At 43.4% G+C, this 14,206-nt stretch overlaps 1 protein-coding gene and 1 long non-coding RNA gene across 3 annotated transcripts in view; one reads left to right on the top strand and one right to left on the bottom strand.

The window, feature by feature from the left end:
- The window catches only part of LOC143745555 (uncharacterized), an 808-nt gene extending 309 nt beyond the window's left edge, over nucleotides 1-499 (bottom strand). The window contains exons 1-2 of the long non-coding RNA XR_013206012.1: nucleotides 214-499; nucleotides 1-92 (exon numbers count right to left, since the gene is read on the bottom strand). The exon at nucleotides 1-92 is cut by the window's left edge and continues 191 nt beyond it. This is a non-coding gene — a long non-coding RNA (uncharacterized LOC143745555). The remainder of the gene's footprint in view (nucleotides 93-213) is intronic.
- A 7,925-nt stretch (nucleotides 500-8,424) lies between these two features.
- Nucleotides 8,425-14,206, top strand: part of LOC143745597 (uncharacterized) — a 43,585-nt gene continuing 37,803 nt past the window's right edge. For both annotated transcript variants that reach the window (XM_077237711.1, XM_077237712.1), the window contains exons 1-2: nucleotides 8,425-8,558; nucleotides 9,284-11,697. The gene's annotated coding sequence lies outside the window, so the exon portion shown is untranslated. The remainder of the gene's footprint in view (nucleotides 8,559-9,283; nucleotides 11,698-14,206) is intronic.

The raw sequence follows: 14,206 nt of genomic DNA, 5'->3' as shown, positions 1-14,206 counted from the left end.
CATTTCTGGCCCGAACCAAATCGACCACAGCCTGCTCTTGCTGGTCAGTTAGAATTTTGCCTCTGCCTCCACTATTTGGCCTAGTCACAATTCTACAGGGAAAATTAGAGTAAGAAGACACTTGGTCACATCACCTATTCTGTGATACACATTGGTATGCAGTCATTTGACAATTGAGAGTAGCATAATGTTTAGTGCATGCTGATAACTTACCGGTTCTCATTGCGGAAAGTTCTGATTATTGAGGCCACGGTTGACCTTCTCAGGTTTGGTTGTATCATTGTAGCCGCCTCAGTCATTGTCATGCCATGATTTATGACATGGTCTACAACTATTGCCCGAATTTCATTGGACACTCTATTCTGTTGCTGCCGCTGTCTTGGTCCGTGGCCTTGTCCTCTACCACGTTCCCCCACACCTCTCAAACGAGGCCCACGACCACCTCTCAGAAGGGCTGCCTGTCCCCTACCATTCCTTTGACCAACACGTCTTCCTCGTCTTCCTCGTCTTCCTCGTCTTCCTCGTCTTCCTCGTCTTCCTCGTCTTCCTCGTCTTCCTCGTCTTCCTCGTCTTCCTCCCACCACTGCTTGACCTCCATTGTGACCTGGATCACCTGCTGGCTCCATGTTACGTATCACTATGCTCTTGCAATTGGATCCCAATCAACTCTTTATATACTCATTCCACAATGTGCCCTCAATCATCAGTAACGAGTTGGCAGAATTGGACAAGCAATTCCAAGGGCCTGCATCTCTACAGTGCAGTACTGTCAATACTTTAAATAGTCTGAAAAGGTGGTACAGTATTTGGGACCATAGACACAGTGTCTGATGAAGCATTACAGTATGATATAAAATATTAGGCTACATCCATGGATATTGTAGTCTAATTGGTTCATGCTCCACGCTAATTGGTGACAATGAATCTCGTTATCTTGAAACTTTCATGATTTACTGTAAACATGGAAGATTGTTTGTCTGTTTCCATACAACTATGCATTAAGAGTAACGCAACAGTTACTTATCATTTTGAGCAGTTGTATCAATTGATAGTTAGATCAGTGTAAGGAAATGAATAGACATTCATTTGAAATGTAATGTGTGAATTGCCTTTTGAAATAGTAGTACTTTGATGTTAAGTTGTGTCATATTGAACAAGTGATTTTTGTTGAATGAACAAATGATCTAAGTTTTATGTGTATTGTATCCAAACAATTGAGAAAATGGTTAGAGTTTTGAAAAATGTGCATTTTGATAATTGGTTGTGAGTTTTGTGTCTAGAGTTGTGAAAAATGACATCAAGGTTCTGAAAATAGTAACAAAGTGATTGTAAAAAACTGTAATATCTTGGTATGAAATAGGCCAATTTCACCCGAACCACAGGCTCGACTCTTCAGTACAATGGTAACCCCAAAATATCAGACATTCCAGAAAACCTTTTAAATTCCAAAATAATAGAACATTAAACACTAACAGATCTCCCCTGTATATTAATATTGAGCAAAACACATCAAATAACACTTAATCTTAACATTTGCTCTCCTTTAACAGTCAGAAGAAAAGCATGATGGGAAGCATGATGGGAACTAGATATCTGTTGTAACTCATTGTGTTTGGGGGCGGGGGGGGGGGGGGGGCATGCATGGTCAATGCATATATTGTATATTGAAAAATATAAGCACTACACTACATTACGTTACTGCTATTTACTTTAAAAAAAATGGTTACAATATGTGACCAGTCACGGAAACTAGGGACACAAGTCGGTTCTGGGGCATTTTGAGTTATTCATAGATTCTGAGAGTGTAATATCCAAGCTTTCCAACGATGTGTAACATGTGGAAATCTGATAATATTTGGAGAAGTTGTGGCCATTTTAAAGTAGGCACTTAAAAAAGCTCAAAGAGGAGAAAACGAGCTCTAAAAGATTGTGCAGTTCTCACCTGTCTCTGCTGCTGGGGGTGACAATAGGGCTCATTTACATCTCATTTAGATAAGCCATACCCCCTGTAAAGCTCCTCCATGTGCTTTACAGCTTTTTTTACACTTTGAATGAGTGCACTTCTGCCGCACTAGGCGAAAAACAATTGTGCTGCCCCTCTATTTGCAACGTACCAGCAACAACACACAAAGACCAATAATGCCATATAGCCTGCATATAACGCGAAACCAGCAACAACACATAAAGACCAATATGCCATATACATATAACGCAAAACCAGCAACAACACACAAATACCAATATGCCATATAGCCTGCATATAACGCGAAACCAGCAACAACACACAAAGGCCAATATGCCATATACATACAGTATAACGCAAAACCAGCAACAACACACAAAGACCAATAATGCCATATAGCCTGCATATAACGCGAAACCAGCAACAACACATAAAGACCAATATGCCATATACATATAACGCAAAACCAGCAACAACACACAAATACCAATATGCCATATAGCCTGCATATAACGCAAAACCAGCAACAACACACAAAGGCCAATATGCCATATACATACAGTATAACGCAAAACCAGCAACAACACACAAAGACCAATATGCCATATACATATAACGCAAAACCAACAACAACAAACAAAGACCAATAAGCCATAGGCCTACATATAGCGCAAATAGTACGCAACGCTCGTGTGCCCAAAATGTCAACAATATTAACGTTTATGTAGGAGGCAAATGCCTGCTGGCATTTTTCTTTAAGCAGTCATTTCTGCAATTTTCCAAATAATCACATTTCACCTCCTCAAATTACTGTTGCAAATCTCTTTACACCACTTTCTTATGTGCGTATACACACACAAATGAAATGTCCGCAAGCACATTATATCATCAGCAGGTTCAGCATCTTAAATAACGACTAAAGAGCAAATGAAGCTTAACTTACATTTCAGAAACACGCCGTATTGAAGCACTGAGGGCGAGCGCGCTGCGCCCATACCTCCGGTTCAGTTTCCCGAGCCCACGAAGTGCGGCGAAAACATTTTCGGTGTAACTGCCAGACGGTTCATCTCGTCTGCGACAATCTTTGCGGCATCCATCTTCATTGAATTTTGATATCAGAGAGAGCTGGCCAGAGCACAGCATAATAAGTAGCCATGTGGTTGACTTGGAGGGCGGGGGCAAAAGCGCCGGGTTATTCAGAATGGAAGTACACACAGACAATGACACGCCACGCCCCTACTGCATGCTAGAATCTTCGAAAACAAGCCGATTTCAACCTCAAAATGTTAGCTTTTAAATATACCAATACTGCTATCTCAAACATGGAGAGGCTTCTTCGTGATTTCAATTAACAGATTCTCCAAAAAATTGAAAATCACCAATTTTGAAAAAAAAACTCTTCTTTCTCATTTTGCTCGAAAGTTGTGCTGCCGACTTGTGTCCCTGGTTTCTGTGACGGGTCACATATTACACGTAATCTTTTTGAGCAGTTACGGTTTGATTTCTGTCATGGAATCTACCTAAATAAATCATGTAAAATGCCCTAAATTATTTAGTCTATTTCGTGGACAAATGGACTAAGAATATATTGGAAGTGGACAAATGGGTGTTTCGTGGGCAAAGGGACTAAGAATAGGTTGGAAGTGGACAAATATGCTCTTCGTCGACAAAGGGACGTAGAATAGGTTGGAAGTGGACAAATAGGCGTTTTGTGTACAAAGGGACTAAGAATAGGTTAGAAGGGGAGAAATAGGCTCTTCGTGTACAAATGGACTAAGAATAGGTTGGAAAGGGAAAAATAGGCTCTTCGTGGACAAAGGGACTAAGAATAGGTTGGAAGTGGACAAAAAGGGGTTTTGTGGAAAAAGGGACTAAGAATAGATTGGAAGTGGATAAATGGGCGTTTTGTGGTCAAAGGGACTAAGAATATTTTGGAAGTGGACAAATAGGCGTTTCGTGGACAAAGGGACTAAGAATAGGTTGGAAGTGGACAAATAGGCGTTTCGTGTACAAGGGGATTAATAATAGATTGGAAAGTGACAAATAGGCTCTTCGTGGACAAAGGGACTAAGAATAGATTGGAAGTGGACAAATAGGCGTTTCGTGGACAAAGGGACTAAGAATAGGTTGAAAGTGGACAAATAGGCGGTTCGTGGACAAATGGACTAAGAATAGGTTGAAAGTGGATAGATAGGAGTTTCGTGGACAAAGGGACTAAGAATAGATTGGAAGGGGACGAATAGGGGTTTTGTGGACAAAGGGACTAAGAATTGATTGGAAGTGGACAAATGGGCGTTTCGTGGGCAAAGGGACTAAGAATAGGTTGGAAGTGGACAAATGGGCGTTTCGTGGACAAAGGGACGTAGTTTAGGTTGGAAGTGGACAAATAGGCTCTTCGTGGACAAAGGGACATAGTTTAGGTTGGAAGTGGACAAATAGGCTCTTCGTGGACAAAGGGACTAAGAATAGGTTGGAAGGGGACAAATAGGCTCTTCGTGGACAAAGGGACTAAGAATAGGTTGGAAGTGGACAAATAGGCTCTTCGTGGACAAAGGGACGTAGTTTAGGTTGGAAGTGGACAAATAGGCTCTTCGTGGACAAAGGGACTAAGAATAGGTTGGAAGGGGACAAATAGGCTCTTCGTGGACAAAGGGACTAAGAATAGGTTGGAAGGGGACAAATAGGCTCTTCGTGGACAAAGGGACTAAGAATAGGTTGGAAGTGCACAAATAGGCGTTTCGTGGACAAAGGGACTAAGAATAGGTTGGAAGGGGACAAATAGGCTCTTCGTGGACAAAGGGACTAAGAATAGGTTGGAAGTGGACAAATAGGCTCTTCGTGGACAAAGGGACTAAGAATAGGTTGGAAGGGGACAAATAGGCTCTTCGTGGACAAAGGGACTAAGAATAGGTTGGAAGTGGACAAATAGGCTCTTCGTGGACAAAGGGACGTAGTTTAGGTTGGAAGTGGACAAATAGGCTCTTCGTGGACAAAGGGACTAAGAATAGGTTGGAAGGGGACAAATAGGCTCTTCGTGTACAAAGGGACTAAGAATAGGTTGGAAGGGGACAAATAGGCTCTTCGTGTACAAAGGGACTAAGAATAGGTTGGAAGTGGACAAATAGGCGTTTCGTGGACAAAGGGACTAAGAATAGGTTGGAAGTGGACAAATAGGCGTTTCGTGGACAAAGGGATGTAGAATAGGTTGGAAGTAGACAAATAGGCTCTTCGTGGACAAAGGGACGTAGAATAGGTTGGAAGTGGACAAATAGGCTCTTCGTGGACAAAGTGACTAAGAATAGGTTTTTAGGGGGACAAATAGGCTCTTTGTGGACAAATCCAATCCAATCCACTTTATTTCTATAGCACATTTTATAAACAGGAAGTTTCCAAAGTGCTGCACAGAAGATTCAAACATACAGATCAATTAACATACAAAAAAAAAAAAATTACAAAATAAGCACATCTCAATCCTAAAATACAGTAATACAATAAAACAATAAAAGACATCAGAGGACCACACAACTCACGCGGAGTTAAAAGCCAAGGAATAAAAATGTGTCTTTAGACGAGACTTAAAACTCTCAACTGTCGAGGCAGTTCGAACATGGAGGGGCAGAGCGTTCCAATGTTTTGGTCCCACCACAGAAAAAGCCCTGTCCCCTCGAGTTTTGAGTCTTGTCTTGGGAACCGCAAGCTGGAGCTGGCCCTCCGACCTCAGTGACCTCGCTGGCGCATAAATTTGAATGAGGTCCGCAATATATGTTGGGGCCAGTCCATTTACAGCTTTAAAAACAAACAATAAAATCTTAAAATCAATCCTAAAACGAACAGGAAGCCAGTGCAATGAGGTGAGAATTGGAGTTATATGTGTGCGCTTTTTGGTTCCTGTTAAAAGTCGTGCTGCAGAATGGTCACATAGGCGTCCAGAGGGACGAATAGGGTTTTTGTGGTCACACAGACAGTAAGGGGGATGAATAGGCTGTTCGTGGTCACATAGGCGATCACTGGGACGAGTAGGCGGTTTGTGGCCACATAGGCGGTCAGTGGGACGAATAGGCTATTCCTGGTCACATAGGCGGTCAGTGGGACCAATAGGCTGTTAGTGGTCACAAAGGTGAGCAAGGGGGACGAATAGGCCGTTCGTGGTCACATAGGCCTTACGTGGTCACATAGGCGGTCAGGGGGACGAATAGGTCGTTCATGGTCACATAGGCGGTCAGTGGGACGAATAGGATGTTAGTGTCATATAAGCGGTCAGGGGGACGAATAGGCCGTTCGTGGTCACATGGACGGTCAGGGGGACGAATAGGCCGTTCATGGTCACATAGGCCTTACATGGTCACATAGGCGGTCAGAGGGACGAATAGGCCGTTCGTGGTCACATAGGCGGTCAGTGGGACGAATAGGCCGTTCTTGGTCACATAGGCAGTCAGGGGGACGAATAGGCTTTACGTGGTCACATAGGCGGTCAGGCGGACAAATAGGCCGTTCGTGGTCACATAGGCCTTACATGGTCACATAGACGGTCAGGGGGACGAATAGGCCGTTCGTGGTCACATAGGCCTTACATGGTCACATAGGCGGTCAGTGGGACGAATAGGCCGTTCTTGGTCACATAGGCGGTCAGTGGGACGAATAGGCTGTTCGTGGTCACATAGGCGTGCAGAAGGACGAATAGGCTTTTTGTGGTCACATAGGCAGTGAGGGGGACGAATAGGCCGTTCCTGGTCACATAGGCGGTCAGTGGGACGAATAGGCTGTTCGTGGTCACATAGGCGGTCAGTGTGACGAATAGGCTGTTCGTGGTCACATAGGCGGTCAGTGGGACAAATAGGCTGTTCCTGGTCACATAGGCGGTCAGTGGGACGAATAGGCTGTTCCTGGTCACATAGGCGGTCAGTGGGACGAATAGGCTGTTCCTGGTCACATAGGCGGTCAGTGGGACGAATAGGCTGTTCGTGGTCACATAGGCGGTCAGTGGGACGAATAGGCTGTTCCTGGTCACATAGGCGGTCAGTGGGACGAATAGGCTGTTCGTGGTCACATAGGGGGTCAGAGTGACGAATAGGCTGTTCGTGGTCACATAGGTGGTCAGTGGGACGAATAGGCTTTTCCTGGTCACATAGGCGGTCAGTGGGACGAATAGGCTGTTCGTGGTCACATAGGCGGTCAGAGTGACGAATAGGCCGTTCGTGGTCTATTCGTCCCCCGGAACGCCTATGTGACCTCAACCCTCAGATGCAATGAACTGTGACTCTTCACCCCCATAACACACACGCACACACACACACACACACACACGCACGCACGCACGCACGCACGCACGCACGCACACACACACACGCATGCACGCACGCACGCACACGCACGCACACACACACACACTTTTACAATTGCTGCTCTCTCTTCTGGCATACTGTTGTTCGCACTCTATAATGTAAACATATTTAAATTCTCATGTGCCTGAGGTTTTTCTTTTGTTTGTATTGTATTTTATATATATTTTTAATACTTGTCTGTGTTATGTTGGTGTTTTAAACCATGGGTCTGAGGGAAACTGAATTTCAATCCTCTGTATGTCCTGTACATATAGTAATATAGTAGAACTTAATGTATGTAATTTTATATTCAATAATATATAGATGCATATGTGATCAGATATGGTACTGTATGTGTAATATATTGCAGATGTATTTACTCATGCATTATAAGAAAAATACATTCAGAAATTTCTTAATTTTTTTAATTATATACATTATATTCATATTTAAAAGCTACTTATCAAAAGCACAACAGTATGTTTGTACCGCAGTATAAAACAATAAAATTAAAACTATACTGATGTGAATAATGCGATTAACTTTAAATACAGAGATTAATATCTTGATGTGAAATAGGCCAATTTCACCCGAACCACAGGCTCGACTCTTCAGTACAATGGTAACCCCAAAATATCAGACATTCCAGAAAACCTTTTAAATTCCAAGATAATAGAACATTAAACACTAATAGATCTCCCCTGTATATTAATGTTGAGCAAAACACATCAAATAACACTTAATTTTAACATTTGCTCTCCTTTAACAGTCTGAAGCAAAGCATGATGGGAACTAAATATCTGTTGTAACTCATTTAAAAAAATATGGTTAAAATATTACACGTAATCTTTTTGAGCAGTTAAGGCTTGATTTCTGTCATGGAATCTACCTAAATAAATCATGTAAAATGCCCTAAATTATTTAGTCTATGACACAATGAATTACATATTTTTAGTGAAAGACTACCAATCACACGGTCGATGTCGACTGTAGACTACCAATCAGAGACCAGAGATGCTGGGCTGTCTAGTGTATTCAGTTTGGCCTTCTGATTGGCCGAGAGTAGTAGACTCCGTCTGTAGACTACCAATCACACGGTCGATGTCGACTGAAGACTACCAATCAGTGACCACAACCGCTAATTCAGATGTGATTTGACATCTATCAGTTACGAGCGCAAGCATATTATCAAGTTGGATCGTAATTCTTTGTTTCTGCCTCTACAGACGGAAAATCTAGTGTGAAAAGACATTCAACACAAAAGTGAGAAAAAGGTAAGTCAGCTTCTGTTAATTGTCCACATCACATCTAGCTAGTAAATTGATGATGGCAGACAGTTAGCTACAGGCTAGGTTTGCTTTCCATGTTTAAGGTGAAATAAAAAATGGAAGATATTTGAAATGCTATCACATTGTGTAGCTACTATTAATATTAGCAATACAATGTAATATTACATTGTGCTTCTAAATAAACATTGAAGGACACAGTCAAAGTTTAGGTTTTTACAGACTGTAAGGACAATAGTACAAAAGGACCGTGTACAAAAGCTGAATTCAGAATTACTAAAGAATTCAAAACCAAAATATACTTAATATAACATTATACACCGTCTCTGATTTTTGAAGTTAACCTATTGCCAACTATTACATGGTTTAATAAAGCATACTTTAGTAGTTTAGGAATATTTAAATATAAAGATGAATGAGATTACATTAATCATGCTTTCATGACATTTCTATCGAAAATAAGTTATTTTAAGTAATGACCTGCACATTACATACCTGTAATTTATAAGGCTTTGCATATGAACATTAGTAATGTTGATGTTTGTGATGTTTATTTATGAGGCTTAACTAATTGGCTGAAAGAGAATACATCGCAGGCTGGTGAATATAGAAATCTTACTATTATGAGTACAATATAGTTACCTTTAATGTGGTGTTTTTATTTCTGTGTACCTTGATATGTCAACGCTGGTCATCCGTCTTCATAACCCCAGTGCTCCAGAGGGTCGTCAGCAGGCTACATTGGTGATGTTCCTACAGAGAGCGAAGGATGAGTTTTCCTCTGCCCGCTGCGCAGCACTTCAGGCTGATGGGGTCCCAGCAACAACACAACAGAACCAGTCCACTGCACTAGCCCTCGCTGAAGAACACTTCACGCTGATGGGGTCCCAGCAACAACACGACAGAACCGGTCCACTGCACTAGCCCTCGCTGAAGAGCACTTCACGCTAATGGGGTCCCAGCAACAACACGACAGAACCAGTCCACTGCACTAGCCCTCGCTGAAGAGCACTTCACGCTGATGGGGTCCCAGCAACAACACGACAGAACCAGTCCACTGCACTAGCCCTCGCTGAAGAACACTTCACGCTGATGGGGTCCCAGCAACAACACGACAGAACCAGTCCACTGCACTAGCCCTCGCTGAAGAGCACTTCACGCTGATGGGGTCCCAGCAACAACACGACAGAACCAGTCCACTGCACTAGCCCTCGCTGAAGAGCACTTCACGCTGATGGGGTCCCAGCAACAACACGACAGAACCGGTCCACTGCACTAGCCCTCGCTGAAGAACACTTCACGCTGATGGGGTCCCAGCAACAACACGACAGAACCAGTCCACTGCACTAGCCCTCGCTGAAGAACACTTCACGCTGATGGGGTCCCAGCAACAACACGACAGAACCAGTCCACTGCACTAGCCCTCGCTGAAGAGCACTTCACGCTGATGGGGTCCCAGCAACAACACGACAGAACCAGTCCACTGCACTAGCCCTCGCTGAAGAACACTTCACGCTGATGGGGTCCCAGCAACAACACGACAGAACCAGTCCACTGCACTAGCCCTCGCTGAAGAGCACTTCACGCTGATGGGGTCCCAGCAACAACACGACAGAACCGGTCCACTGCACTAGCCCTCGCTGAAGAGCACTTCACGCTGATGGGGTCCCAGCAACAACACGACAGAACCGGTCCACTGCACTAGCCCTCGCTGAAGAGCACTTCACGCTGATGGGGTCCCAGCAACAACACGACAGAACCGGTCCACTGCACTAGCCCTCGCTGAAGAACACTTCACGCTGATGGGGTCCCAGCAACAACACGACAGAACCAGTCCACTGCACTAGCCCTCGCTGAAGAACACTTCACGCTGATGGGGTCCCAGCAACAACACGACAGAACCAGTCCACTGCACTAGCCCTCGCTGAAGAGCACTTCACGCTGATGGGGTCCCAGCAACAACACGACAGAACCAGTCCACTGCACTAGCCCTCGCTGAAGAACACTTCACGCTGATGGGGTCCCAGCAACAACACGACAGAACCAGTCCACTGCACTAGCCCTCGCTGAAGAACACTTCACGCTGATGGGGTCCCAGCAACAACACGACAGAACCGGTCCACTGCACTAGCCCTCGCTGAAGAGCACTTCACGCTGATGGGGTCCCAGCAACAACACGACAGAACCGGTCCACTGCACTAGCCCTCGCTGAAGAACACTTCACGCTGATGGGGTCCCAGCAACAACACGACAGAACCAGTCCACTGCACTAGCCCTCGCTGAAGAACACTTCACGCTGATGGGGTCCCAGCAACAACACGACAGAACCAGTCCACTGCACTAGCCCTCGCTGAAGAGCACTTCACGCTGATGGGGTCCCAGCAACAACACGACAGAACCAGTCCACTGCACTAGCCCTCGCTGAAGAACACTTCACGCTGATGGGGTCCCAGCAACAACACGACAGAACCAGTCCACTGCACTAGCCCTCACTGAAGAACACTTCACGCTGATGGGGTCCCAGCAACAACACGACAGAACCAGTCCACTGCACTAGCCCTCGCTGAAGAAAACTTCACGCTGATGGGGTCCCAGCAACAACACGACAGAACCAGTCCACTGCACTAGCCCTCGCTGAAGAACACTTCACGCTGATGGGGTCCCAGCAACAACACGACAGAACCAGTCCACTGCACTAGCCCTCGCTGAAGAGCACTTCACGCTGATGGGGTCCCAGCACCAACACGACAGAACCGGTCCACTGCACTAGCCCTCGCTGAAGAACACTTCACGCTGATGGGGTCCCAGCAACAACACGACAGAACCGGTCCACTGCACTAGCCCTCGCTGAAGAACACTTCACGCTGATGGGGTCCCAGCAACAACACGACAGAACCAGTCCACTGCACTAGCCCTCGCTGAAGAACACTTCACGCTGATGGGGTCCCAGCAACAACACGACAGAACCAGTCCACTGCACTAGCCCTCGCTGAAGAGCACTTCACGCTGATGGGGTCCCAGCACCATCACCACAGCAGTGTCTGGGCAAGCTGGTACTCCCATTTGGCCAATACCTCAATGCCCCTTTTCACTGGCTTTTGTCACATGATGTGGGATACATGAAGTAGTAAGCATATTTTATTTAAGCTAAAGTTTTATTTAAGCTTAAAGGGTTAGTTCACCCAAAAATGAAAATGATGTCATTAATGACTCACCCTCATGTCGTTCCAAGCCCGTAAGACCTCCGTTCATCTTCGGAACACATTTTAAGACATTTTAGATTCAGTCCGAGAGCTTTTTGTCCCTCCATTGAAAATCTATGTGCGGTATACTGTCCTTGTCCAGAAAGGCAATAAAGACATCATCAAAGTAGTCCATGTGACCTCAGTGGGTTAGTTAGAATTTTTTGAAGCATCGAAAATACATTTTGTTCCAAAAATAACAAAAACGACGACTTTATTCAGCATTTTATTCTCTTCCGGTTCTGTTGTCAATCCGCTTTCATGAGTCCGCTGACGTAAGACGAGCTGACGTGTTATCTGGTGCGCCCGAGCTTCGTTTACAGTCTGAGGGAGACGCACGCTGTAAACAAAACAATCTTTGCAAACATGTCTAAGGATTTCCACACAGGGGAAGACTTGCATTTTTAACCAGACATATTTATTTGAACCCGAATACACAGATGCACCAGATAACACGTCAGCAGCGTCTTACGTCAGCAGCATCACTGGCGTCGCGAACGTGGATTGACAACAGAACCGGAAGAGAATACAATGCTGAATAAAGTCATCGTTTTTGTTATTTTTGGAACAAAATGTATTTTCGATGCTTCAAAAAATTCTAACTAACCCACTGAGGTCACATGGACTACTTTGATGATGCTACATTATGTTACATAATTATTTTGTGTGAAAACTTGCGCATTAGTTACTTATGGATTAAAAAGTACCGTTAGTGCTGCGCGAGCTCTCTCACAAACACAGACCGCGCGCACAGAGAGAGAAGAGAGAAGATAATTGTAAATTTACGGGCTAAGTTTAAATTTTTTTTCTGTCAAAATGTCAGAAAGCATTGTGTATTATCCATCCGTGTTTTTAAAATTCGTTAAAATTCGTTAAAAAACAGACGTTGTACTGTTAACACAACCCCATATTTCGGATTCATCTAAACTTATACTTGATATTCTTTTTAGAATAAGTGATTCGTTTTGCTATTATTGGTCATGTGACAGGACTCCTGTCTATTAATTGTCAACTATTTTCTAGAAATATGTTTGTATTGGCTAACGTTTATTCAGCTAATGCGTGTCCTGTTTAAAGGAGCATTTCACCCGTGGGAACATTCATCTTTATTGAAAGTGGGTCATATATGTAGTCGAAATATAATAACATTTTCGAATTTGGTGCCTTTTTGACCGAGTAAAGACAGAAAGTAAATTTAGGGCGCATTTGTACTGAAAACCACAACTCCCACAATGCACCACATTGCACAGCTCCGCAAGCCACTCGCACTAATCCAGAACAACGCTGAGGAGGTATCCGCCTATCAGATTCAGAGAAAGCACTCTACCGTCTACAAGGCTGGGTGCCGCCAGAGTTTGAAATTAATTTCACAGAAAAAAAAATCTAGTTTGTTTCCGAAATCATTATTGAATTACTCCTCGTTTCTATTTATGTTGAATGTTCAGTCCGAACATTGTAATGCAATTTGGATTTGCAAAATAAGAATAAAAATATGTAGGCATGACCATTTTTGTTATCTATTATCATGTAAGGTAACAGTAGGTTAGTAACATTAGTTCCACTGATGGAATGTTGGTCGTCCAAATTTATTTAACATACACGTGGAATAAAACACTTAAATTTGTAAATTTGATTATGTGAACCATTTATTTCAATAATGATATCAACAAAAATAATTATGTTAACAATAAAAGTTCAACAATACAATAGTAACAACAATAGTTCCTCCTGAGCTTCCTCAACTTACTGGTGCCGGCAGTACTGGCAATCTGGAGCTGGATATTTCAGTCGGATTGCCGACACGAGCGGGTAGAATGTCCTTTCCTCATTGGTAAGCACTCACATAATCAGATAACATTTATTAAATATTTAGACATTTAAAGGCTTTAGACATAGCCGATTTCTTATCGTGACTGAGCTGAGGCAAATGGCTTTCGGTTAATTTTTGTGACGTACAATTCCCGGAGACAGGGACGACAGAAACTTTTGTCGTTAGCCTAATATAAATAAAAGTTTACAGTTTTGAACGATGTAGGCTACTCTACTCTTATCTGTATGACCAAAAAATTACGGAGTGATTCAACGTGATGAGTGAAAGCTCAATCTGAACAATTTTAGTTAAAAAGTATGTATATATATATATTTTTTTTTAAATGACCTATCGTTTCGCTAGATAAGACTCTCTTCCTCAGCTGCGATCGTGCACAGCATGTGTTGAAGCACTTCAAAGACCTTTGAAACTGTATTGATTTGGACTTCAACACTCTGGTTGCCATTGAAGTCCATTATTCAAAGAAAAATCCAGAAATGTTTTCCTCAAAAACCTTGTTTTCTCTTCCAATGAGGAAAGAAAGACATGGATATCTTGGATGGCATTGGGGTGAGTAAATTATT

Source organism: Siphateles boraxobius, unplaced genomic scaffold (assembly GCF_051911475.1).
Source record: "Siphateles boraxobius isolate OS27281-9 unplaced genomic scaffold, OSU_SipBor_1 207, whole genome shotgun sequence".
In the NCBI taxonomy this organism is placed as follows: domain Eukaryota; kingdom Metazoa; phylum Chordata; class Actinopteri; order Cypriniformes; family Leuciscidae; genus Siphateles; species Siphateles boraxobius.
Note: the sequence above shows the minus strand (reverse complement) of the source record. Positions and strands in the feature narration are given on the sequence as shown.